We start from the raw sequence: 25,217 nt of genomic DNA, 5'->3' as shown, positions 1-25,217 counted from the left end.
GGCTTCGGTCACATATGTTTGTCTTGGTAAACTTAGTGGACCCGGTCAACATATAGGCAATATTAAGTTTTTTAGCCCAAATGTGTTCTGTACAGCTTTATAACTATAAAACATCTACAGCAGCAAATCTCAATCTTGAGTATCATGGAGATTAATTACATTTTATTAGCATTTTTCATGATCATTTAATATCTGGCATACATCAGGAAGTCAATATTTGGACTCATTTAGGAATTTCTCATTTTAAAAATTATTTAGGATTATTAAAAATGGGAGACTGGGGCTTCCCTGGTGGCACAGTGGTTGAGAGTCCGTCTGCCGATACAGAGGACACGGGTTCGTGCCCCAGTCCGGGAGGATCCCACATGCCGCAGAGAGGCTGGGCCCATGAGCCACGGCCACTGAGCCTGTGCGTCTGGAGCCTGTGCTCCGCAACGGGAGACGCCACAACAGTGAGAGGCCCGCGTACCGCAAAAGAAAAAAAAAAAAAATGGGAGACTGGTATAAAAGGGATGGTGATTATATTTTGTAATCTAGTGTCTACCTCAGCCACCATATGTTTAGGCCATTCTGTTATAGCAAATTTTATATTCTTTCCACTTTTACCTCTAATATTATAATGTTAGGGAGCTTTATGTTGCTGATTCTTGAAGGTATTTTATTTTGGTTTATGAGTTGGTTTCTTCCTCTTTTAGTGTCTTTAAAGATACATCTATATATGTATATGTATGTGTATCTATATAAAACATTCTAATTGTATAAAATCAATACAATGACTATAATTTTATACAGATATATTTGTATATATAGTCATATATACATTCATATAATACACATATATATATAACTACGTCTTCTTTATATAAGTACAACCATTATGTGATTTTATATAATTTGAATGTCAGATCCTTATCCTTTTCAGCACTTTTTTTTTTTTTTTGCGGTACGCGGGCCTCTCACTGTTGTGGCCTCTCCCGTTGCTGAGCACGGGCTCGGAACGCGCAGGCTCAGCGGCCATGGCTCATGGGCCCAGCCGCTCCGCGGCATGTGGGATCTTCCTGGACCGGGGCACGAACCCGTGTCCCCTGCATCAGCAGGCGGACTCTCAACCACTGCGCCACCAGGGAAGCCCAGCACTATTTTTTATCATGGTATGACCTGGACAAGTTTAAACATTTTACTACCACAAACTACTATTTAGGGATCTTCTTCAATGAGAAAAAGATTACTTTGCTATGAATAATTATTCTCATGAAAAACATTTTGGGTTTTTGTGATGCAGATGAGTAATGCTATAAATATAATTTAGAAAGTTTGAAAATTGATTATAACATTCACAAGTTTTCTTCCTAATTAATCAAATTACAAAAGTATGCTGTGGTTTCCACTATATTAAAATAAGTTGTCATATTTGGAATATCCATTTATACTCCATGTTTCTAAATGTCTGAAATATAGATTGCCATAAATAATGTTCATTATTTATTCTGTGGAAGTATGATACCTACTTCCTCCCACAATTCTTGTTTATTTCCCACAAAGTAAATCTTCCAGATTGTATTTTATCTTGATCTTATCAAGATACAGAAAAAAAAAGGTTAAGCTTTTAGTTAAACCTTGCTGATTGGTTAAGAAAAGGACGGTTGCCATCGGCAGCCTTTCCAGACACTGGACCGTGGCTCCAGACAGTCAGCTGGTACTACTGCTTTGTCTCAACTATAAATCAGTCTTGTAATGGCCAAGGCTGACACGCTGACATTTTCAAGAAGAGTAGAAGACCTGATTTGAATGGAAATCAATTTTATTTCACAAATCTTTGGTTGCTACTCCGAGCCTTTTCTTCTTGTCTCTTCTTGAGACTTATTTGGGATTTTTTCATGATCATCAGAGGATTGAGTTGTTATATATGTTTTAGCTGTAAAAACCATATTCCTACTTCCTTATTCAATCTCAAGATGAAAACTTGATTTTTTAAATTTTATATAAGAAAAAACATCACCGATAAGCCAGATTTTATTTTAACCACGATGTATTGATAGTTTAAAAATGTGGCAGTAACAGCAATTGCCATTAGTTTTGCAGAAATTTTGTAAAGTGTTCTGTGATTTAAAAATATAAGCTGTGTCCCCTGCATTGGCAGGCAGATACTTAACCATTGTGCCACCAGGGTTTGAGCCCTGGTCCTGGAAGATCCCACATGCCACGGAGCAACTAAGAAATTGTGCCACAGATACTGAGCCTGCGCTCTAGGGCCTGCAAGCCACAAGTACTGAGTCTGTGTGCCACAACTACTGAAGTCCTCGCGCCTAGAGCCCGTGCTCCACAACAAGAGAACCACTACAATAAGAAGCCCACGAACGGCAACCAAGAGTAGCCCCTGCTCACCACAACTAGAGTAATCCCATGCTCAGCAACAAAGACCCAACGCAGACAAAAATAAATTAATTAATTAATTTAAGAAAATACAAGCTGTGTACACACATACCCAGATTAACCTTTGATTAATAATACATAATGTCATTTATGGAGTGATTTTGAACTTCAATTATAAGAGGGTCTCAAGCCTAGAATCCTCTGAAAAGTATTTGATGTATACTTTTATGTTCTTGCACATAAAATGTAGGTTTAAGGATTATAAAGTCAGTGAGGAATAGCATGCATTTAATTGTATTACATGGGTCAAGCATTAAATTCTGCCTCAATATTTTTGACCAAGTGGCATAGAAAAAGTTCCACATTTGACTAGTGTGAAAAGTAGTTCTATACAGATCTTTTAGGAACTTGGCATTGAATGTTAAAAAAATTCTTAAAAATTAATTATGCTGTTATGTCTTCCACCTTTAGGAGAACACTGCAATTTCTTTAAAACCACAGAAGGAGAGAAACTTGTACTTCCTTAGTACTTTTGCTTGCTCCTTCAACAAGGTTGATTTAAACTCAATGAAACTTTAGATCTTTTAAACACAATTATTAATTGAGAATCTGAGCATCACCCCTCTCTCTTGTCAAGTATAGAAAAATTACCACAATGCCTGGCAGTGATTTCTCTTTATCATCTTCATTATTAGTCGTCAATTTTGTCCCAAATCTCACTCCTAAACAAGAATATTCTTTGATTGCTAAATTCATTATTTTGTGATGCCCCATGAACAAGTACAGTTGTAGACAGTTGAGGAGACTTTCAACCCTTAAATCTTTTTATCCACCCTTCTACTCATCCATCCATTCATTCATAATCTATACAAAACAAGACCCTATGCTAAGTATGTGTAAAATACAAAATGAGATTAGAATTCCTTCTTCACAAGATATTATGTTCTTATGAGAAAATAAGAAAAACTAAAAAAAAAAAAGTCATCAACTCGGAATGTGACAGATCCAGAAGGAATATATAATGTTTTGGGTTTGGAGAGGAAGTATTTACGTTGGTTGTTGAGAATCAAGGAAGATTCCCTAGAGGAGGCTGCGTTTAGCTAGTCTGTGACAGATAGGATTTCTGGAGGGAATAATGGCTGGATTTCGGGAAGAATATGCAGCATGTGCAAATGTGTAGATGCAAGAAAGATGGGCTGTGGTTGGCATTCAATTTTGTTGGAAGATTTGGTGCATTTTTATAAAATGGCTATTGAAGTGTAAGCTGAAGTCAGTTTAAGGAGGCCCTATAATGGTCACACGGGCTCTTCTGGTAATTGTGTAGTTTTACAGTGTGGCAGGCACTGAGAATCCTTTAAAGATTTGGGGGATAATGCAAGATTAATCCAAAGTCAGTGTAACTTAAGACCTCAACCCAGGGGACATAACAGATCTACTCAGAAAGACTTATGAAGATACACCATTCTTCCTACCCTGTACTTTCTGACTCAGTATGTTAGAAGTCGAGCCCATGCAGTTGCATTTTGTAAAAGCTCCTAGATGATTAACACCCCAATTGATAAAGAGTTGAGTAGAGAATGTTAAACTATGAAGAATCAGGGATAATTAGACATAGAAAGAAACAAAAAAGGAGATCTAAACCAAGGATTCCTAATCTGAGGTCTACCATGTTCCCATGAGATTATAAGATTATATGAAATATTTTGAATGGATATTCATTTTGGGGGGGAAAACAATCCTAGTGTTTATAAGACTCTAAATGGAGACTAAAATCACTCCAAAATTAAGAACCATTAGTAATACTTAGTGTGAAAAGGAGAAGGTAAATATGAGAAATCATGACTATATAATTAAGACAATTTCATAACCTAATATATTGCATGGGGATAAAAATTATGGCAGGTAAGAAAGGAGTAGAAAGTGACAATAAATTTTTCCTCTTTTTGACACTAGAAGAATGAGAATGATGATAATCCTTCTGTGAACCAGCATCAGATCCCCCCTGGCTCCTATTTCAGTTAGTAGAACTTTGATACCATGCATGTTGGATTCATGGTGTGAATGTGACTCCCAAAGGTAAGATGTCAAACAAGTAATGAAAATTTTGGAGGTGATTACACAGCTTTGAAAATCATTTTTATGGAAAGCTGGTCAGCAATCTAGGTTTCTTCTATCCTGTTTCTCTCTTTGACTGACTCATTTCTCAGGTAATCTCAAAATGACCATTGAAGCTACACCATGTTGTTTTTTGGTCAGTAGGAGTAAGAAGAGAAAAATAAGGACACTACACTTTCTTTTAAAGAAAATTTCTGGAATTCTTATACATACCTTTCCCCATGCCCTTAGATCTCAGTCAGCAGGTACACAAAGCTTTTGGGAAATGGTTGCATGGAAATGTAGACTTTCTTCTGAGTAGTCATTCATCCAGCTAAAAATTAGAGGAAAGAGAGGAGAATAGATATTGCAGAAAGCTAGCAATCTCTGTCATAGTATCTCACTAATAATTTTTAAGCATTCAGTAAATAATGAACAAAACCATAATATAGAGACGTTTTATCTCAACCTTCAGCCTAAATAAATATGTAGATTAGCAATAGGTAGAAATTTCTTTGTAACGTATTTATGAAAACATATCTCATTTCAAACTCCTGTTTTCCTCAAGTGCTTCATATCCTGAAAAATCCTGGAATTCTTCTGTATGCAACTGGAAAGATAGCATTACTGATTAAAAATAGAGTAACTACAAATGGAGTAACCTACCTATCCAATGTTATTAAACTTACTAGTCTCAATCCATCTTAAGCTAATTCAAGATATTTTCACATTAGTCCAAAGACAACTAGCTTATTTACAAAATAAATTAAACTTTTCCTACACAATAACAAGTGTTCATTTTGTAAAATTAGAAATTCCAGACAGATAGAAAAAATATACATATATGTATGTATGTATACATATATATATTAATCTCATCACTCAGAAAATAACTCCTGTTATCATATAGTATATAATCATACTTCTCTCTCTCCCTCTTTGTCTCTCTCTCTCTCTCTCATTCACACACACACATACACTGAATATCTTCATAAATATTTGTAACTTGCATTTTAATTGTTAAATACCAAATGAACACTTCCCCACATATTATCATTTTAGCATATGCTCATTATGTTATTGTTTGAGTATAATACAGTTTGTTTAACTTGTGCATTCATAGGTGTAAACTGAGTTTCTTTCCATCCTTTTTTTCCTAATATAAATAGTATTCTGATGATAAATACACATTTATATAATTATTCCATTGATATATTAATTGGGACAGATGATAATGGCCTGAATGAAGGTGGTGGCAGTGGAAGAGAAGAGACAAGGAGGGAACAGAGAAGTGTTTAGAAGATAGAATTGGCAGAACCAAGTGATTAACTGCACGTGGAATGATTTCTGGAAATGTTTAACCAAAGCTATTACTTTCCCAATTTATGTTTGTTGCTTTATTTTTCTGTACTTATTTGATCAATGACATATACTTCTTTAGTGGAAGGGCAAACACAGTCAAGAACAGAGTCAACAGAAGATTTAAAGTGCTTAGTAGATTATTTTTTAAACTTTAAAGCAAGTACAATAAGCTCAAAATGAACTGTTCTGATTTGGAAGAGCTAGGCTCTGGAGAGGGAAATGGTTTTATTTTTCATTCTTAAAGGGGTTGGTTAGAAGTATTAACCTGATGCTAGAGATCTGGATCATAGAATTTATAAAAGTTAACCCTACACGAGAGAAGGGTTCAGGATATGAGTTAGAAGTAGTTGGAAGTGGGTAACAGATTCCTGTTGGATGAGTATAAAGACATAAGGGCCAGAGGGGTTATGAGCCCTGACACCTGGAACCCTCCTGGGGACGGGGGGCAGCTTTGTAGATGCTTCTAAGAATGGCAGCAGGGGAGAACTAAAGGGAGTCTGAACTAGCATCCTAGCCCTCTCACCCTAAACCCATCACCTTCTCCCAAGAAAGCCCTTCAGCAGGGCACAGGAGAGATCTGGAGAAGCTTCCTTGTCTTCAAGAGGCATCAGGGAGATAGCTGAAAACAGATGGAGGATGCTGTGGAGTTTCAGAAGATCCACAACAACAGCTAGAACCAAGGAAAGAGGTTTAATCAGCAAGCTGGGCTCGCTGAGAGCAGCATTATATAAATAGTTTCACTGCTGAGGGAAGAATTTCATGAATTTTTCAAGGGTGAAAGACCAACACCCAAAAAAGACATATTAGCAGAGGTTAGTGAGGACCAGAAAACAGAGGGTAGCCTTAGTGGGGAGAAAGTAGAAATCAGAGATGTGAAATGCCGACTTTATTACATACAAAATTCTCATATATTCTAGAATATTCTAGTCCATTTTAAAATGGTAGATTCAATAGTGATAACTATATTTCTAGATTTTCTTTTCCATTCCCTTTCTAGTGAGTGAATTAATAACCTTTGGAAATTGGAACCTTTTTCATGTAGTTTATCCAAGGTTTAGCTAGGATGTAGTCTTTTTCAAGTTTCTTTCACGACTTTGTTTTTTCTTATTTTGTCTCGGTCCTTGTCAGATAGGCTCGTTCATTTATTCAATCAATCAACAAACACGCTGAGTACCTTCCATATGGCAAGCAGATTATTCTAATCTGTAAATTTAGTTTTAAAATGTAAACTTAGTTTCAGCTACAGTTTATTTTATTGTATTTGTTTAGTGTTAATTGAACATACCCATTCCTTTGTACTGGGTGGAGCATGTGCTTCACAAAATTCTTGCCTGTGGGTGGACAGTAGGATTACAGTTAGAAAGAAACAAAAGCGTGCAAAAGCACACTTACCCACAAAAATATAGGGAATGTTGATGATGCTAAAGAAAATATGCCATGGAATAGTTGAGAATGTGCTATGCAAAATCATGGCACATCTCTTCAAAATCATTGGCTAAGAGAACATCATGAGAAAAACAGTATTATTTCTTTGTTAGTCCTTCCAATATCCTCCCTGGCAATTCAGGTGGAACAGAATCCAGTGAAATCTGGTGCTTTGCGTCATTATTAAGCTCATATCTTCAAGCTAATCATGTGTGATAAGGTTAAAATGTAAAAGCATTTGAATCAATAGCTCTTTCAGATGTTTTCTGATAAAATTGCTTCATTTTCTTTTCCAACTAATTAATTCATGTAGGTGGAAAAATTAAGAGAAAAACTTATTCATATTATGAGTAACAGGATCCAAATCGTTTATTGGACTGTATTGTTGGCATCTTGGCAACCCATAAAAAACTCTTTAATAATCAGGTCTCAGAAACATCTGTCTTAGAAAGGGGTATACACTCTGGCTTCTATTTACTTGAAAAGGAATTAACCTAGGGTCAGGAGCAGAGGTTAGGTTACTTCTACCTGGAAGTTAATCAGAAAATTCATTTTGCCCTTTGATGTTGCTTGTCTGCACACTTCAACCCCACTACTACCACCTTTATCTTCTTAAAATCCTAAAGCTCCCTTTCATGCATTGTGGCAGTGTAAAGGAATTTAAAGTTATGGATTTCTATATTTATGTAATTATATACTGAAAATATAATAGGTAGGGTAAAATGTTTTTAAAAGATGTGACACCTTAAAGGGAATTCACAGACATCATAGGTGACTCTAATATACTGGCAAATTTCAGCCTACGTTCTTAGTCATATTTCTGCTAGAAGAAACCTACTTTCCATTTTGTGTTTTCTGATTTGCATTACTGCAAAGTTATTCATGCATATGAAAAGGATATTGTTCATCTCCAGATCGCTTCCTCTCCATATTCCAAACCCAGTGTGTTTATGAGTTATACAAAAACACTGCTATATCTGTATATTTATGCATGTATATCTATTTGATTCAAATTTGGTATCACAACTGGATAGCAAGCCCAAGTGATAATATTATGTACTAGACATGTCTTATTACATCATTAATGGCATATCAAAATTGTCAAATATGTTGAAATCCAATAATTGTAACTGACAAGCTTTAGCATGATTTGTCTCCATTGGGAAAGATTGAAAGAGAGAGAGAAAGGAATGTACTTCTGAATTCCTCCTCTAAGTGCGTATGACTATATGGTAAGCTCTTATTCTGCAAATATTTTTAGTGAGATGCTGTTTTCACTGTATTCATGGTAACTGGCCAGTGAACGTTCTGTGTGTGTAAACCTTATCATCTCCTAAATTCAGAAATCCAGTGCTGTTCCAGAAAGAACTACAAAGTTGAACTGGCAAGAAGAAAAATGACCAACCTGGCAGGGCTTATGTCCGTCTAATGTATGATTCTCCTTAACTCAGTATTCTAGGAAATTTTCACCTGACAGTCTAGAGTTCACAGAGAAAAAATATTTCTCTTCTACTCTCTAGTTCTACTTCTACCCCTTAGAAAAGCAAATAGTATTGCTTAATTCCAAAAAGTTTTCTCTCAAAAATATCTTGGCATTTGGCAATAAGAGAAAAAGAGGGTGATAATGAATTTCATGGACACAGAATCATTCATTACAATGATGAGTTATTCAAGAATCCCCACCCTTTGTGTTCTGCTTTATCTTTATTTGGGGATGGCATGGAGGAGGAGAAAAGGGAAGTTTATGTTTTCTCTTTAAAATTAATTTGCAGGTAGCCATTTACTAGTGGATTATTTTAAGCCTAGAGGATGTTATAGTTGCATTTTTCTTTTAAGTAATTGTGGCAGATATTCAAGTGAATAGACAATGGTAGGCATGTATAGAATAACCTGGTTTTCTAGACAGACCCACATGTCCGAGATCAAACGGCTACAGCACATTTAGGGTTACAGTCTCCTTCCCTTCCACCTCATTCTCAACGGCAGTGGAGCTTTTTCCAGCGTTGCCATGGTAACACTATATCTGGCTGCTAGCTCTGTCGTAAGTTATTGAACTGAGACTGGCTTTTGGTTTAGCAGATAATTAGGTTCTGTCTCACAGGTTCATTTTCCTGTGACTGGGACGTGAATATGACCTACAGCTGGCCTCAATTTCAGTGTCACAGACAAAACTTTAACCCTTCCGGAGCTCCCAAGGCAGTCTCCTAAGCCTTGCTTGTGAAGTGGAGGGAGTCCACTGCAGCCCACCTATACCTCAGAGAGGATTACCAAGCCCCATTTTATTTTTTATCTTCATCATAACACTAAGGAACATATGATCAAGATTGTACACCTAGAGCATTTTCAAAATTAAAAATATATCAACAATATGGTATATGTACTTATGTCTTTTACGTATAACATGTAGTATATAGAACTTTCCCATGTCATTATCATTTCCCTGCTTCTTTAATAATTTTTTAAGTTTCATTGAAGTGTCTTGTGTTGCAGTTTGAATCCCACAGTACTTAGATGTCAAAAACACCATTATCAGGAGTATTATCTTGGTACACTTATTCTCAGCTTCCAGAACCGTCTGCCAGTTGGTTCATGCCCCTCTCTCTCCTTTTTATAAACCCTAGATTTTTGCTGATGTTGAATGGTTCCTTTGGAATCACAAGCAGGTCCGTGCTACAGGGAACAACGCCATCACTGCTAAAATGCCCAAATGTTCACTCAAGGCTTGACTCTTGCTGGTTTGGAAAATCAGCAAAGGTCTGCCCTTTGTTTAGGACAAAGAAAGAAACATAACTTTGAGGACAGATATTGAATTTACAAAACCCACAGCAACATGGAGACCTGTACGGTTAATATGAGAGAGTATGTCTTTCTATGTCAACAATAAAGACCTTCAAAGAAATCTGTTTGAAAAATTTACTGTATTTAATCAAAACCTTCCCATGGAAAGATAAGAAAGGAACAAGGGAGAGCTGAGATCACCATAATTAAAGCATGAATTAAAGAAATTCTATAGCTTAATTGTCTGGAGAATCACATAGCTATGTCAATAGATATAGGAAAGACTTGGAAGACTCAACAGTTGGACATTGAAACTAGGATGTGTGTGTGTGTGTGTGTGTGTGCGCGTGTGCGTGTGTACCACATAGACTATATTGTTTTAATCCATTCCTTCCATTCTCAGACTCTAGATGAGAAGAGCATCTTGGATGGCAGCAGCCTCAGATGTCCTGAGTGAGAGCAGCCATGGGCCCGGCAGGGTCCCATGAATTCAGAGAACTTAGTGGAGGAGATGGAGGTCAGGGTGGTGGGGGGTTGGTGAGGGGAATTTGTATAACAGCTGATATGTGAGAAACCCAGTTATTGGCAGCTATTTTCCACTAAACTGAGCTTCATTTAACTTTAAATCTCAAGTATATAGCACTTGTTTTCTTATTGATGATCAATGTGTTTGTTGAGTGAATGTATGAATTCCTCCCCACTCTCTATCCTATGCAGTGAGAATTAAATTAACACTCAGTTTTAAAGAGGACTTAGGAATTCTACATGCATTTTGAATCCAAAATCCTTTTAACTGTCTTCTCATGGTTTCTAGTAACCCCTAAGCCCTACACATACAGGTCATCTCTTGCCTGCACGATTGCAATAGCTTTGTAACTGCTCTTCTTCCCTCTTATTACCTACTGTAGTCTCTACTATGCACAAAAGATAGGGCGTTCATTTAAAATGCATATCAGGGCTTCCCTGGTGGCGCAGTGGTTGAGAGTCCGCCTGCCGATGCAGGGGACACGGGTTTGTGCCCCGGTCCAGGACGATCCCACATGCCGCCGAGCGGCTGGGCCCGTGAGCCATGGCCGCTGAGCCTGCGCGCCCGGAGCCTGTGCTCCGCAACGGGAGAGGCCACAACAGTGAGAGGCCCGCGTACCGCAAAAAAAAAAAAAAAAAGAACCTAGTAAGCTGGACCCTAGTAGATTTTAATAAATATTTGTTGAATGAATAAGTGAATGAATGATTGAATAAAGAGATTCAGGTAGAAGGTCTGGGTATCCCAACCTATGTGAGACCAGTAATGAGTGTTCCCAACACAATGGATGAGATCTCATCCTACATGATGAAATTGCTTGAGTAGATACAATAACATTGAGGGGCATAGCTTACATTTCTGCAACTCTCTTCATTAGATTGAGATAAAACAAGGAAATGAAGCTTATTTCTACCTCATCCTTGCATGCATTAAACTCAAAGCATCATCCATATACCAAACCCATTTCACTCATGGAAGACTTTCTCTGTGAAGGATAGTAGATAGTTTTGGCTCTGTGGACCATACAGTCTGTGTCACAACTTCTCAGCACTTCTGTTGAGGTGTGAAAGCAGCCACAGACAACACATAAACAAATGGGTGTGGCTGCGTTCCAATAACATGTTACTTATTAGAACAGGGGATCAGCCACATTCAGTGCACAGACAGTAGTTTGCTGGCCCCTGATGTAAAGTCTTTCCCCAATTTCTCCTCCCACCAAGTTATTGAGAGAATGCCCAAAGGACCATGGCTCTCTCACCTGATCTTTCAAGAAATGAAACAACTTGGGGAATGGCTTCCCAGAGTTGGCAGAACACTACTGAAGCAGTTTTTTTTCCTCTCTCCTTCTTTGCTCAATATCAGTCATTTCCTAACTTTAAACAGTCACTGCAGTAGCAATAACAATGATAAATGGTAATGTAAATGGTAAATGTCTAACAGTTGTCTCTCTGGGGGAGAAAAAAAGATGTTTACTTATTTCTGTAGTGTAAATTCTCCCACCATGGCCATTTTAAACTACCAATATGATGTCACTTAACCTTGAATTTGGAAAAAGCTGCACATAATAGTCTCCTGAATCAGTATGAGCTGGCTCCAGTGCACAGCGGGATACATATTTAAAAGCTGCAATAACTTTCCTCACCACCACTGCAAAATCTGTAGGACAGTGGTGGGCTTGATGGGTGCAAATGGCTGGATGATCTCTTGGAATGCCAATAAATAATGAAAAAGTATATAAATGTAATGCTGTATGTAAAGCCCTTAGATCGGTGTTTCGTTAAAATACATACTCAGTAAATGGTAGCTATTATCCTCTAGTTTAAGTTTTTATAAGCATTAAAATTAAATGTTTAGCTACAGACTCAATCCAATTTTAATGCCTTTGTGTTAATAAGGCCTCTTAACATGGAAACAACAAAGATAAAGGAATCTTATGTAGCTATTCATGATTCTGCCCAGCTCAAGGTTAAAATAGCAACAAAATACTCCAACCAGAATAAAAGAAGTCTCCACTTGACTGCAGATCTTCATAACACTTCACAAGGGTCAAGCTGTGTTATTTTCCTTCAGTGTTGAACAAAAAGCATCTTAGGAGCATAGTTCAATTATTGATTGTATAGTGGGTTCAATTTGACTGTAATTCTAACAAATATACTCCGATGAGTTCAAGACCAGGGCTGGGCCAACAAAAGCTAAAGTTTTCACTCAAGCTTTGAGGCAAATGCTCAGATTAAATTAGTAACATGGATGTCTTATAGTGTTGGGCTACTAACAATACTGCTCAGTACCAGTTAGACAATGCTAGTAGAATAACAGGCAAAATATTGACGACGGTTTGGATGACTAGACACCAAAATGGACATCAGCCTAAAAGAAATTACTGAAAAAAAAATATAGACTCTGAAAGAGATGAATACACAGCTTAGGTTTAATCACTCAGTATTTAGGAGAAAAGGCTAATATATGCTGTTTTAAATACCATAGAAGTGCTTTTTCAATTATTTACCCTCTAGTATCCTTTGCTCATTCTCTTCAATCTATAAAGTTTTCTGTACTTGTATAAAAGATATGACTTAGTGTTTGGTCTGTGAAATAAGGTGAGAATGAGAGTATTCCTTTTAACCTTTTAGCTAATCTTAATCTTTTTCTCTGTGCTTCTATTAGCATGTAATTCAAATATATTGGTTTTGTGGTGGTTATCCTCCTCTAATTCTTGACGGCCCTTTGTTCTAGAAGACACAGTTTAACAATGGAATACCTCAAACCAAACCCTGGTCAGAAGCTCCCCAGTCCCCAAATATTACTGAATGAGTTGTATTTTCTGTTTCAGTGAACTCTTCCATATGTATTTTTTGCTACATTTTCTTTTGGTTTTCTGCTCATTCTAAAATTAATGAAAATATATTTTAGGTAATCAGCTTTCTTTTAAAAAGAACTTCTATTATGGAAAATTCCAAAGATATACAAATTAGAGAGAATAGCATAATGAACCTCTAAATGCTCATCCCCCATAGAGGTTCAACTATTCAATGATTTATTAGAGGGGAGGGGGAAAATTGACATCTTTTTTCCAGCTGCATTGAGATACATTTAACATGCAACATTATGTTGTATATGGTGAAATGATTATCACAATAAGGTTAGTTTAACACATCCATCACCTCACATAGTTACATAGTTACCGTTTTTTGTGGGAAGAACATTTAAGATCTACTCCCAGCAGATTTCAGGTGTTCGATATAGTGTTGTCAACTACAGTCACCATGCTGTACTTTACATCTCCAGAACTCATTCATCTTATAACTGACAATTTCTACCCTTTGATCATCATCACTCATTTCCCCAACTCCCCAGCTCCTGGCCACCATCAACCTACGATTTATTTCTATAGGTTCGTTTTTTATTTAGATTCCATATATAAGCGAGATCATATAGTATTTGTCTTTCTCTATCTGACTTACTTCATTTTGCACAATGCCCTCAAGGTTCACCCAGGTTGTCACAAATGACAGGATTCCTTATTTTTCATGGCTGAATAATATTCCACTATATTATATATACATATATATACACACACAAACATATACATACACACCACATGTCCTTTATCCATTTATCCATCAGTGGATACTTAGGTTGTTTCCATGTTTTGGCTATTTGTAAATAATGTTGCAATGAACATGGGGCTGCAGATATGTCTTTGAGATAATGATTTCACTTTCTTTGGATATACACCCAACTATTCAACTTTTATCAATGTATGGCCAATCTGGTTTCATCTGTACCCACCATTCACTCACTTCTAATTTCCTGGATTATTCTGAAACAAGCTCATCCATCATATAATATGCAGGCATTTATAAATATTTCAGTATGTGTCTCTGAAAGTAGAGCACTGCCTTTTTAAAAGCACAATATCACTATAACCCTACAAATATTTACAATAGTTCCCTAATATCATCAAATATCCCATAAGTGTACAAAGTTTCCTGATTGTCTCATTTTTTAAATGTTAGTTTGTTTGAATGAGGATGCAGACATGGGCTACACATGGCATTTTGTTGACATATGTCCAAAGTCCCTTTCAATATATAGGTTCCTCTTCTTTTAGTTCTTTGCAAGTTATTTGTTGATGAAACAGAATCAGTTACCCTTTAGTGTCTTTCTCATTCTGGATTTTGCTGATTTAATCCCTAAAGTGTCATTAGTCATGTTCCTTTCTAATGGTGTTTCCTGTAAACCAAGTGCTTCACTGAAATGCTACATTCAGATTCTTTTCCTTTTTTTAGTAAGATTTGTTTGCAAATGGTATTGTATACATCCCAACAGGAGGCACATAGAAAACCTGTCTTTATTGTGACTAAGTGGGAGGAATTTTGTGATTTTCTAAGTATTAAATTATGGTTGCATCATCCAGGAATCAAATATTTCAAACTCATGTTAGAATTTAATATAATATTATTTTATGATATTTCAAAAAGAGCACCTTAATCTCCAGGGATTCCATCAACTGAGCAGGTTTGAGCACATTTACCTAGTGCATATCAAACTATGGATTATTCCACTTGTATGTCTGAAATTGGATTAAATTATGGAGAAATTCCAGGGAAAGTAGCCTTGAACAAACACAAGGTACATATGTAGACCTTCTCCAATATAAAATAATTCTAGTTCATTCTCAGAAAGGTATGAGGAATATTGCATTAGAACTAGACTTTTGTGGTAACCTTTAACTTTATAAGAATTTTAGAGAAGATCAGTATGGGCTAAATTACAGGGACAGTTCAAAGCATCAGAACTGTCTTGTGGTGGAGCACGTGAACCATTCTAGCCTGCTCCAAGAAGATGGTACAACTCTGTCACAATCCTGAGGAGTGCAGAGTTGAGATAAAAATGTGAAGACATTATATGAAATGTTAATTGTCATTTAAAAACAGAAGTATGTGTGTATTCTTGGGAATACAAATAAAAGAATGTGATTGTTTATGGACCTTCAGAAATGTATGGCTTTTTGAATAGCCACCTCTAGGGTTGTCTTTTTGATTCCTCTTATGAAAAAAAACTGGAAAATTAGATGGAGTTAATTTATAGTTAGCTCATTATTGACAGTGCTTTAATCTCATATCCCTTGCCAGATATAAAGAGGATATATCTTTCCTTTATATATTTATTGGGGATAAGTTATAGCTAGTTTTCCATTGGTATGGATGCTTTGAGTTCAAAGCTATGCTATCACATATAAAATACTCCAATTTTTCAATAATACATCACTAAAATTAGACCCATATTCTATTTTGAAACTGGGAGAAAATCTTACTTAGACTCTGAGAACTGGATTACATTAATGAATTTTCTTCAAGTTCTGAGGTTCCCTGAATCTATTTTAATTCCATGTCAAGAATTGGAGAGATTTTTCCAAGAAGTTATATAAATTTACAAAATGAAATATGGGAGTCTATGACCCACTTCTTAAACTTCTATTCTTCCTACTGCTTTTGCCCCCAAAGTAAGAAAAGAGACATATTGCTTTGTTATATCATTGTTACCAATTTTTAAAAGAATTTTCTGTTTTAATTAAGATACTTAATCTAATATATAATTTTTAAATATTATTTCATATCATATCTTACTTGTCACAGTTAGGAACCTGGAGCAGGCTGAGCCTTTAGAACAAAATGATGATGTTATTGTGAAAATAGGCAAGGATAGCCCGAGGCAACCCCAAACTTATAGGGTCTACAGAGCAATAGCAATAAGATATTCTGAGCTACGTTGGACCAGGGAGTATTACACTTCTCGTATGGCAGGATTCTTATTATTTTATTTTATATTTCATAACATTATCAGGCCCATGAAATTAGCTCCCTTTAGTAAAGTGCTTTTGTGTTGCTTGTTCTGACAATGCTTTGTGCTGATCAGAATATTAACAGAAATGTGTGAAATGTAATATTCCTTATATCAAGGAACAAGTTAGTTTCTAGTTGTTCAATAAAACCCATACTCTGTTTTACTCAAGAACCTAAAATTCAGTTGAGTGTAAAGAAATGGCAATTACTCATGAAACCTCAGGAGGCATTTTTCATGAGCGGTTGATGTGACATTTATTGGGATATTATAATGTGAAAAAATGTTTCATGAAATGCAAGTAAATATATTTTGCATTAAATTAAATTGTTGTTAAGTGTGTAGTTTATGTTCTTGTGTGACAGTTTTACATTTTGTTTATATTCACTTATGATTCATTTGAAAAAGCTTTTCTGGAGTTTGATTCATTTGCAACTGAATATCAGTTCTTATGGTACATCATTAAAATTCTGTATTGGTGATAGAAGTGTTTTTCAGAAAAAAGATAATTTCCATTAATATTTAAAAGTAAGTATTCCTTAATTTATCCTGATAATGACAGAAACTTATATGGGAAGATTGAGTCAGCACTTTATAAATTTAAATGTTCTATCCTAGGGCATTCTTTTTTTTCTAGTATTTTTAAGCAAAACAAAATTAACAGATTTTGTAAGAGCCAAATTGAGCAACTTGCCCTATTAAATATGTAATCTTGGTTCAATTAGTTGCTATTTTGAAGAACTATAGACCATAAAATGGCAGAATCTTAGAGTTTGAAGATATCTTAAAAACTATCCACCGTCCTCTGAGGCCAGAATCCCTTAATAATCCATCTGGCTTATAGCACTCTACACTGGGAATTAATATATTCAAAGGCAGAGAGTTTACTGCTTTCATAAGCAGTTAATGATATCTTTGGATAAGTCTAATTTTTAGAAAGTTCTTTCCGACATTGAGCCAAATATTTTCTAACAATATCAAATATGTCTACCTGACAATACTTTGAAAATTTAAGGTCATTTTCATGCCCCTCCTCTTCACAAATTTTTAATATGCTATAATCCATCTTCAAGGATCTCTGAAATTATTGTGTTATTGTTGTACATCTACACAGAGTAAAGGGTATGGTCTTCCAGACTGTTATGATCTTCCAGTCTGCCCAAGATTTTACAGCTTAACTACAAGGAGTTAGGGGCCAACTACAAAGTTAAAGGGAAGAATCCACACAAGACCACCCTTTCTTCTGAAAGTTCAGGTTTCTCAAACCTATGTTCAGTTTGATAATTCACTAGAGCAGCTCACAGAAATAAATTAAATCTACTCTACTTGCAGTTTCAGTTATTACAGGGACATGGTACTGATAATCAGCCAAAAGGAGAGCACACGCGGAGACTAGGAGGGTTCCACGTGGAAGCTTCCATTGTCCTTAGAATGTGTTTCCCTTCTAAGTAATGATGTGTGACAACACACATGATATATTGCCAACAGGAGAAGCTCATGTGAGCTTCAACGTCTAGTTTTTATTGGGGCTTTATTATATATGCATGATTGATTGATTGATTTACCACGTTGTCCAAAAGGTCCACAATGAATAATAGATACTCCTAACACTTGGGAATTTCCAAGGTTTCAGAGGTTACCTCCCAGGAGCCGGGTATAAAGGTCAGACCTCTCTTTAGGTAAGGCCATATCCTTATCATGCGGTATTATTTACTATTTTCTTGGAGAAAAGACTTCAGTTCCTTAATCTTACATAAGATATAGTTTTAGGGCTTCCCTGGTGGCGCAGTGGTTGAGAGTCCGCCTGCTGATGCAGGGGACACGGGTTCGTGCCCCCGGTCCGGGAAGATCCCACATGCCGTGGAGCGGCTGGGCCCGTGAGCCATGACCGCTGAGCCTGAGCGTCCGGAGCCTGTGCTCCACAACGGGAGAGGCCACAACAGCGAGAGGCCCGCGTACCGCAAAAAAAAAAAAAAAAAAAAAAAAAAAAATATATATATATATATATATATATATAGTTTTAGGAGCTCAACATATCTTGGTTGCATTTCTCTAGATAATCTCTAATTTATTTATGTCTTCCTTGGGGGTCTCAGAAACTTTGGGTAACTCTGGTAACAAAATATATACCTCATATCACTCCAAAAGCCTCCAAAGGTCTCTAAACCCATCTCTCTATGTTGAAGTATTTGGTCCCTACTATAAAGTGTGAAATAATACTTTGGACTTGAGGGTTCTGCAGACAGGAGAATCCTGACATTTAGCAGCCATTAGACCTTGTAAAAGTTATGTGTGCTTTCTGAGCTTCAATTTCTTCACAGATACAAAGTTAATAATAATAATTATCTATATATTAAGGGGACTAAATGAGATCACATGTAAAAATCTTTAATGTATCATAGGAGCTTAAGAACTATTAGTTCTCTTCTGGAAAAATTACTGTGTGGTATGAATTTGTGTTTGAGAGGTATCTTATACAATGTTTGCCTACTACATATTTTACACTAGATATATGCATACATTATTAAAACAAAACAGAATTCATTCAATTCATCAAATATTTATCTAAGTCCAGCCGAGAAGTGTAAAGCTTTATGCTAGTGACAGAGAGAAAAAAAAGATAGTTTCTGCCTTCCTGGAGAGAGAACATTTTCATAAATATCTGATATAAGTAGACTGGCAAAGGTGTTGAATTAAGGGACATATCTCCTGCAATAATGGAAGTATTAGAGAGAAAGAAATTCTGATTGTAGTTATTGGAGAATGCATCTCTAAGAAGGTGATATGTCATGGAAGGCCCAGAGCATTAGGAGGGCTTTGACAGCATTTTCTAGAATAGTGAATACCATTTTTCAGAATTTCTGAATAAAATTTATTTCGTAGAAAAGTGAATTTTATGCTCGCTTCAGCAGCACATATGCTAAAAAAGAGAAAAAAAGAAAAGTGAATTTTGAGGCAAGATGTAAATAAATTTATCATGAATATAGGGACAAAATATAAATAAAATAATCTTACATCAGAAATGAGTTCTCTAAAATAAGTGGCAATCTTAGAAAAAAATTAGCTGAAATCTTAATCTTTGTATTAAAAATATGTTATTGATCTTTTTGGAATGTTAACAGATTGCTTCTGTACTTTGTACTTTTAAAACTCAGAAGACTTTACCCTATTTCTGAAATTCATTCTGAAATTTATTAAGTCAGTTTTTGAATTCAAGGAAAATGTAGATTTTACCTGAGGCAGGCAGTTTATTTGAGAACTGTGAGAGAGTTAAGCATCATCAAACAATTCATTCAGCAAATATTCACTCTATGTATTCTGTGTGCCAGGCACTGTTCCAGGTTCTGTGGAAAACTGACAATAAACAAGTAAGTACATAGAATGTCAGGTGGTATAAGTAGCATCAAGAAAATTAAAGCCGTGGAATGGGTGATAGTTTTGGAGAAGAGTGGAATTTGCTCTTTTATAAGTCAGGAAAGACCTTTCGACAGAGATCTGAGCAGAGACAGTGTGGAAGCAAGTCAAAGTGATCTCCTGGGGTGAGGGTTCCACACAGAAAAACAGCAAGAGCAAGGCGAGGTCAGAGCATGCGTGGAATTTCCCAGGAACAGCAAGGGCTCCAGCATGGCTGAGGAGAATGAGAGAGGGAGAAAGCAATGGAGGTGGCTGTAACATCGGGCTTTGTAGACCATTGCAAAGACTCTGGATTTTATTACAAGTGCTATCTGCATAACCTGAACCATGCCTACCTCTTAAACCTTGTATTCATTTCTTATCTTTGTATTCCCTACACCTGTGCTGTCCAATATGGTAGCCACTAACCACATGTAGCTACTGAGCATTTGGAATGTGGCCAGTTTAAATGGACAGTATGAAAAAAGTAAAATATCTCACGAATTTTTATATTGTTTAATAGGTTGAAATGAAAATATTTTGGATATATTGGCTTAAATAAAATAAACTTAATCTGTGTCTTTTAATTAACATTTTTATTTTGAGATAATTCTAGATTTCATGCAGTTGAAGAAACAATACAGAGAAATCCTGTGTTCCCTTTACTCACTTTTACCCAATGGTGACATCTTGCAAATCTATTGTCACCATATCTATTGACAGTGATACATCTTATTCAGATGTCCCTAATTTTAATTGTATTTATGTGTGTGTGTGAGTTTAGTTCTATGCAATTTTATCACATTTGTAAATACATGTTTCCACCACCACATCGAGGTTCAGAACAGTTCCTTCATCTCAAAGATTCTTTGTGTTGTGCTTTCATAACCACAACTACCCCATTCCTGTGCTCCATCCCCCACCCCCCGGCCCTAACCTCTAGCAACCACTAGTTTGTTCTCCATTTCTGTAATTTTGGCGTGTCAAGAGTGTTAAGTAAAAGGAATCCTACAAGATATTTATTTTGGGAATTGTTTTTATTCCCTTAGAATAATTATCTGAAGGTTGATCCAAATTGTTACATACCTCAATAGTTCATCCCTCTTTATTGCCAAGTAGCATTCCATGGCATAGAGGTACCACACTTTGTTTAACTACTCACCCTTTGAGGCACGCTTAGATTGGTTCTAGTCTTTGCTATTATAAATAAAGCTGCCATAAACATTCCTGTGAATGTTTTTGTGTTAATGTACGTTGTAATTTATCTAGGGTAAATGCTTGAGTCCATCAGTCATATGGTATTTACATATTTAGATTTATGAGAAGCTGTCAAATCATTTTCCCAGAGTACTGTACCAACCTCTTTTTACTTTTTGTTAACATGGCTGCTAGAAAATTATCGTATGTATGTGGCTCACATTTCTGTTGAACAGTGCTGCTGTGGTTCATCCTATATGCATTTCTTTCTCTCTGGAGTGTGTTTTCATCATCCCTTCACAAATGCACATGAAATTCTATCGTATAGTAGTTAAGAGCAGAATCTAAGACCAGATGGTCTGTGTTTGTATTTTGCACCAAACCCTTACTGACTCTATGATTTAAGATATTTAGTACCTTTCTTTCCTCTGTTCATTTGTGAATGGGATGACTGCAGTAGTACTGATTTCATTGGGTTGGTGTAGGATTGACTGCATTAACGCATGTGAAGTTATTTTCCAATGATACCTTTATGACCCGCTGTCCAAGAGCAGATTTAAATCCTAATATAGACTTCCACTGCAGTCAACATCCTCATTAAAATTGTAACTATATGATTATTTCATATCTTTCTCCATTACTATAAGGGAAGTGGCACTGTCTGATTCAGTGCTGTATCCTCAGAGTTAGCATAGAACTGGCCAAGAGAGGGCAGTTAATGTAACATTGTCGAATAAATGAGTGAATGAATGAATGAATGAATGAATGAATTTCCTTCAACGTAAACATTTAAGTAACTCATTTAAGTAACTCATGAGTTACTTAAAATATTTTATTTCATCTTAATATTTTTTAAAGTCATATTATATTATTCATATTTCTCTGATTGAGAAGTCTTGGTCTCTAAGTTATATGAATAGTTTTTTCATGTGGATCCTCTATATTGTAGAATAAAAACTGTTCTGGGGTAGTGATAGAATTCGATGGTAAACATATTAAGACTCATATGTATACTATAATACTCTTTGATTGGTAGTTTTGGTTAAATTGTTCAGTTTAAGTAATCATTCCATTGTTATGCTGGGATTCCCTGAAGGTTGATGGAATTCATGTTACTTAACTGCTTTCTTTGGCATTATGGGCCTTATGAACACTGATTCCCCTGAAGCATCAGTAGATGACATTGAGGTAGAAGTCCCTCTTTACACTTCTGTAGATAATTTTATCTCAATATTTCAATGATTTAAGGCCTTAAATAGGTAAGTTCCATGACATTCTTAGGAAAGTCAGAGAAAACCATGGCTTAACATAGATGATTTTCATTACTTGCTCTCTGTTTAACCCAAACTCTGTACTAACTACCAAGAGCACATGCTTTTTTCATACACACACACACACACACACATTCACACACACTCACACAAATACACTTTATCAGTGATCCACCTTTATCTTCTCACCTACCAAGGGAGGTTACTATAGTAGAATGAACACTGACTTATGGTCACTTTGATCTATGGTGAGTGAGGCTCTTGTTATTTAAAAGACCAATTAACATGTTTGAAAAGACCAATTGATGTGTTTCATCCTTCATTTCATTTGCTAAGTAATGGGGATATGATGAGATCTACCAAGATCTCACTGCAGTGATAATTAAATACAAGGGTCCATCTATAGATCATGGACATATACATACATGTATGTTTCCTCCGATTTTACCATCTGCCCTCAAAGATAGCTCTCATTAGACCAATGTCACACCTTAGCATGTTGAGTATCAGAAATGCACTTAACTTCACAGTTACATGATAAGGCTTTGCCATGAAATTATGATCCTTAACTCTAAACTAATCAGGAGAGAAATAAAATATCCCTTCTTCCCATCTAAATATTTGAGCTCAGATTTTTATTGAAGCATATCCAGGTGTAAAAGAAAGATTATGATGGTATTTGTTTCCTGGTTTAATGATTCTTGATGCTGAGTTGATTAAAATAATGCAAAATAACAAAATTTGCTAATATTTATTGAGTGTTTACTTTGTGATTAGAACTATATTAAATAATTTACCAGATTATTTTTATTGAGATATAATTAACATATAACATCGTAAATGTAAGTTTAAGGTGTACAACATGTTGATTTAGTACATTTATATATTGCTATATGCTTTCCACCATAGCATTAGCTAACACCTCCAATGTGTCCCATGATCAGCATTTCTTTTTTGTGGTGAGAACATTTAAGATCTAGTTTCTTAAAAAAAAAAAAAAAAAGATCTAGTTTCTTAGCAACTTTGAAGTATATAATACAGTATTGTCAATATAACAACACAAGTAGTTACTATAATCATTCCTATTTTACACTTGGGCACACAGCCTAAGAGAGATTAAATTAGTGGCTCAAGGTCAGAGTGCTAGTAATTATTAAAGCTAGGATATGATTCTGTGTAATGTGAGGGTTCAAGCCTTTAACAGCAATGCATGTTGCCTCTTATTTCAATAATTTAAGTTGGTCATTTGGGTTAATAGAGAAAGTGATGCTCCCTTTGTTTTCATGTGCCTTATATTTTTCAACATATTTCATTTACATGCAGTGTGGTAAAATAAAATCAGGTTCTCTTTCTCCTATGCCTTTACATTTATCATGTTCCCATAGCCTTTATAAATAAAATAAAAAATAATAACAACAAGCCCTTGCCCAAAGTGAGTAAAAATTCTAGCTTCCCCCATCTTCTTATTGCAGCCCAAAGACTTTGACATCATAAATATCTATATGCCAACAATATTGAATTTTCATCATCAGGTAACTCCAGTGTTATAGACATGAAAGTGTAACACCATATCTTTTTACAATCACTCCTGCCACATTTTAATAGATCTATAGTTACCATCTGGAATAATATTAAATGGATTATTTTTTCTCCTTAAAATATTAAATCCTTATTTAAAGTTGACCATTTGTTTACATAGTACACAGGAGTCTATGTTTGGAATTTGTTAGCCTTCTCTCTACTGTACATATGCTCCACACAGCTATTTTTATGTGAAAATTGTTGCTTTATAGGACCACTTTGCCTCTATGTTGCTATTTTATTATTGCTATTCCCTTTAATTGAAATGCTCCTATTGTGTAACCAGGAAGAGTTCCTTCACCCGGGAACATTTACTTCAAATAATATAGAAATGTTTGTTTGTTTGTTTCTTTCTTTCTTTATTATTGTCATTTTCCTAAAATATCAACTTTGACTAATAATTATATACAGGCTTTGTTCTTATCTGGGTGTCAACAGTAATTGGAATCCATATCCATATCCTACCTTGCAATCATGCTGCAAAAGGCCCAATAAATTCCCGCTGAGCGTGTTACTTGTTAAATTTAGTGCATTACTTTCAGGGTAATGAATAAAAGCAGTGGGCCGTTACCTTCTGGCTGGCTGAGGAAGGCTGGAACAGCCAGACTCCCCTGAGGCTTTGAGCCAGCTTAAAACGGTGACAGGCAGAATCAAGGGAGTCCCAGAGCATCACAGTTCAGTTTGTCTCCCTTAATTTCCTCTTCTGTAGAGACTCAGAAGGCTGTAGGAAGGTGAGGTCGTCTTAGCCGTTAATTCACCACACGTTCCTAAGACGCTGCATGCTCTGGTTTCATTAAAAAGAAAATACAGTTTATATAGTTACCTTTTTACCTTCAGCAGAGAGATGAAAATACCATTGAACATATATTAGTAGCTACGCCTCCATGCAGTTTACTTTGTGTATCTACATATGTCTTCTGTGTATTCATTTTTGTATGTTAAATATGTCCATAGGTTTTTTGTTTTGTTTTGTTTTTTTGCGGTACGCGGACCTCTCACTGTTGTGGCCTCTCCCGTTGCGGAGCACAGGCTCTGGACACGCAGGCTCAGCGGCCATGGCTCACGGGCCCAGCTGCTCCGCAGCATGTGGGATCATCCTGGACCTGGGCACGAACCCGTGTCCCCTGCATCAGCAGGAGGACTCTCAACCACTGCACCACCAGGAAGCCCGCCCATAGGTATTTTAATATGAGTGAATAACCAATTAAGCAAGCTCCATAGAGATAATGTACTTATTTCCATCTCATATTTATTGAACATACATAAGCAGGTACTGAAAAAATGACTACCACATTCTTAAGCCAACATGTAGCTCTTTCTTAATAGATATATTCTTCATATGAAAAAATTCTTTCTTAAACTATAATATCATAAAA

General features: G+C 35.9%; 1 long non-coding RNA gene across 3 annotated transcripts in view; it reads left to right on the top strand.

Moving 5' to 3' along the window:
* The window catches only part of LOC138414055 (uncharacterized), a 394,942-nt gene that overhangs the window by 349,033 nt on the left and 20,692 nt on the right, over window positions 1–25,217 (top strand). For all 3 annotated transcript variants that reach the window (XR_011246440.1, XR_011246441.1, XR_011246442.1), the window contains one exon: window positions 4,327–4,449. This is a non-coding gene — a long non-coding RNA (uncharacterized lncRNA). The remainder of the gene's footprint in view (window positions 1–4,326; window positions 4,450–25,217) is intronic.

This window comes from Delphinus delphis, chromosome 4, assembly GCF_949987515.2.
Source record: "Delphinus delphis chromosome 4, mDelDel1.2, whole genome shotgun sequence".
NCBI lineage: Eukaryota > Metazoa > Chordata > Mammalia > Artiodactyla > Delphinidae > Delphinus > Delphinus delphis.
This window is presented reverse-complemented; position numbering and strand designations above follow the sequence as displayed.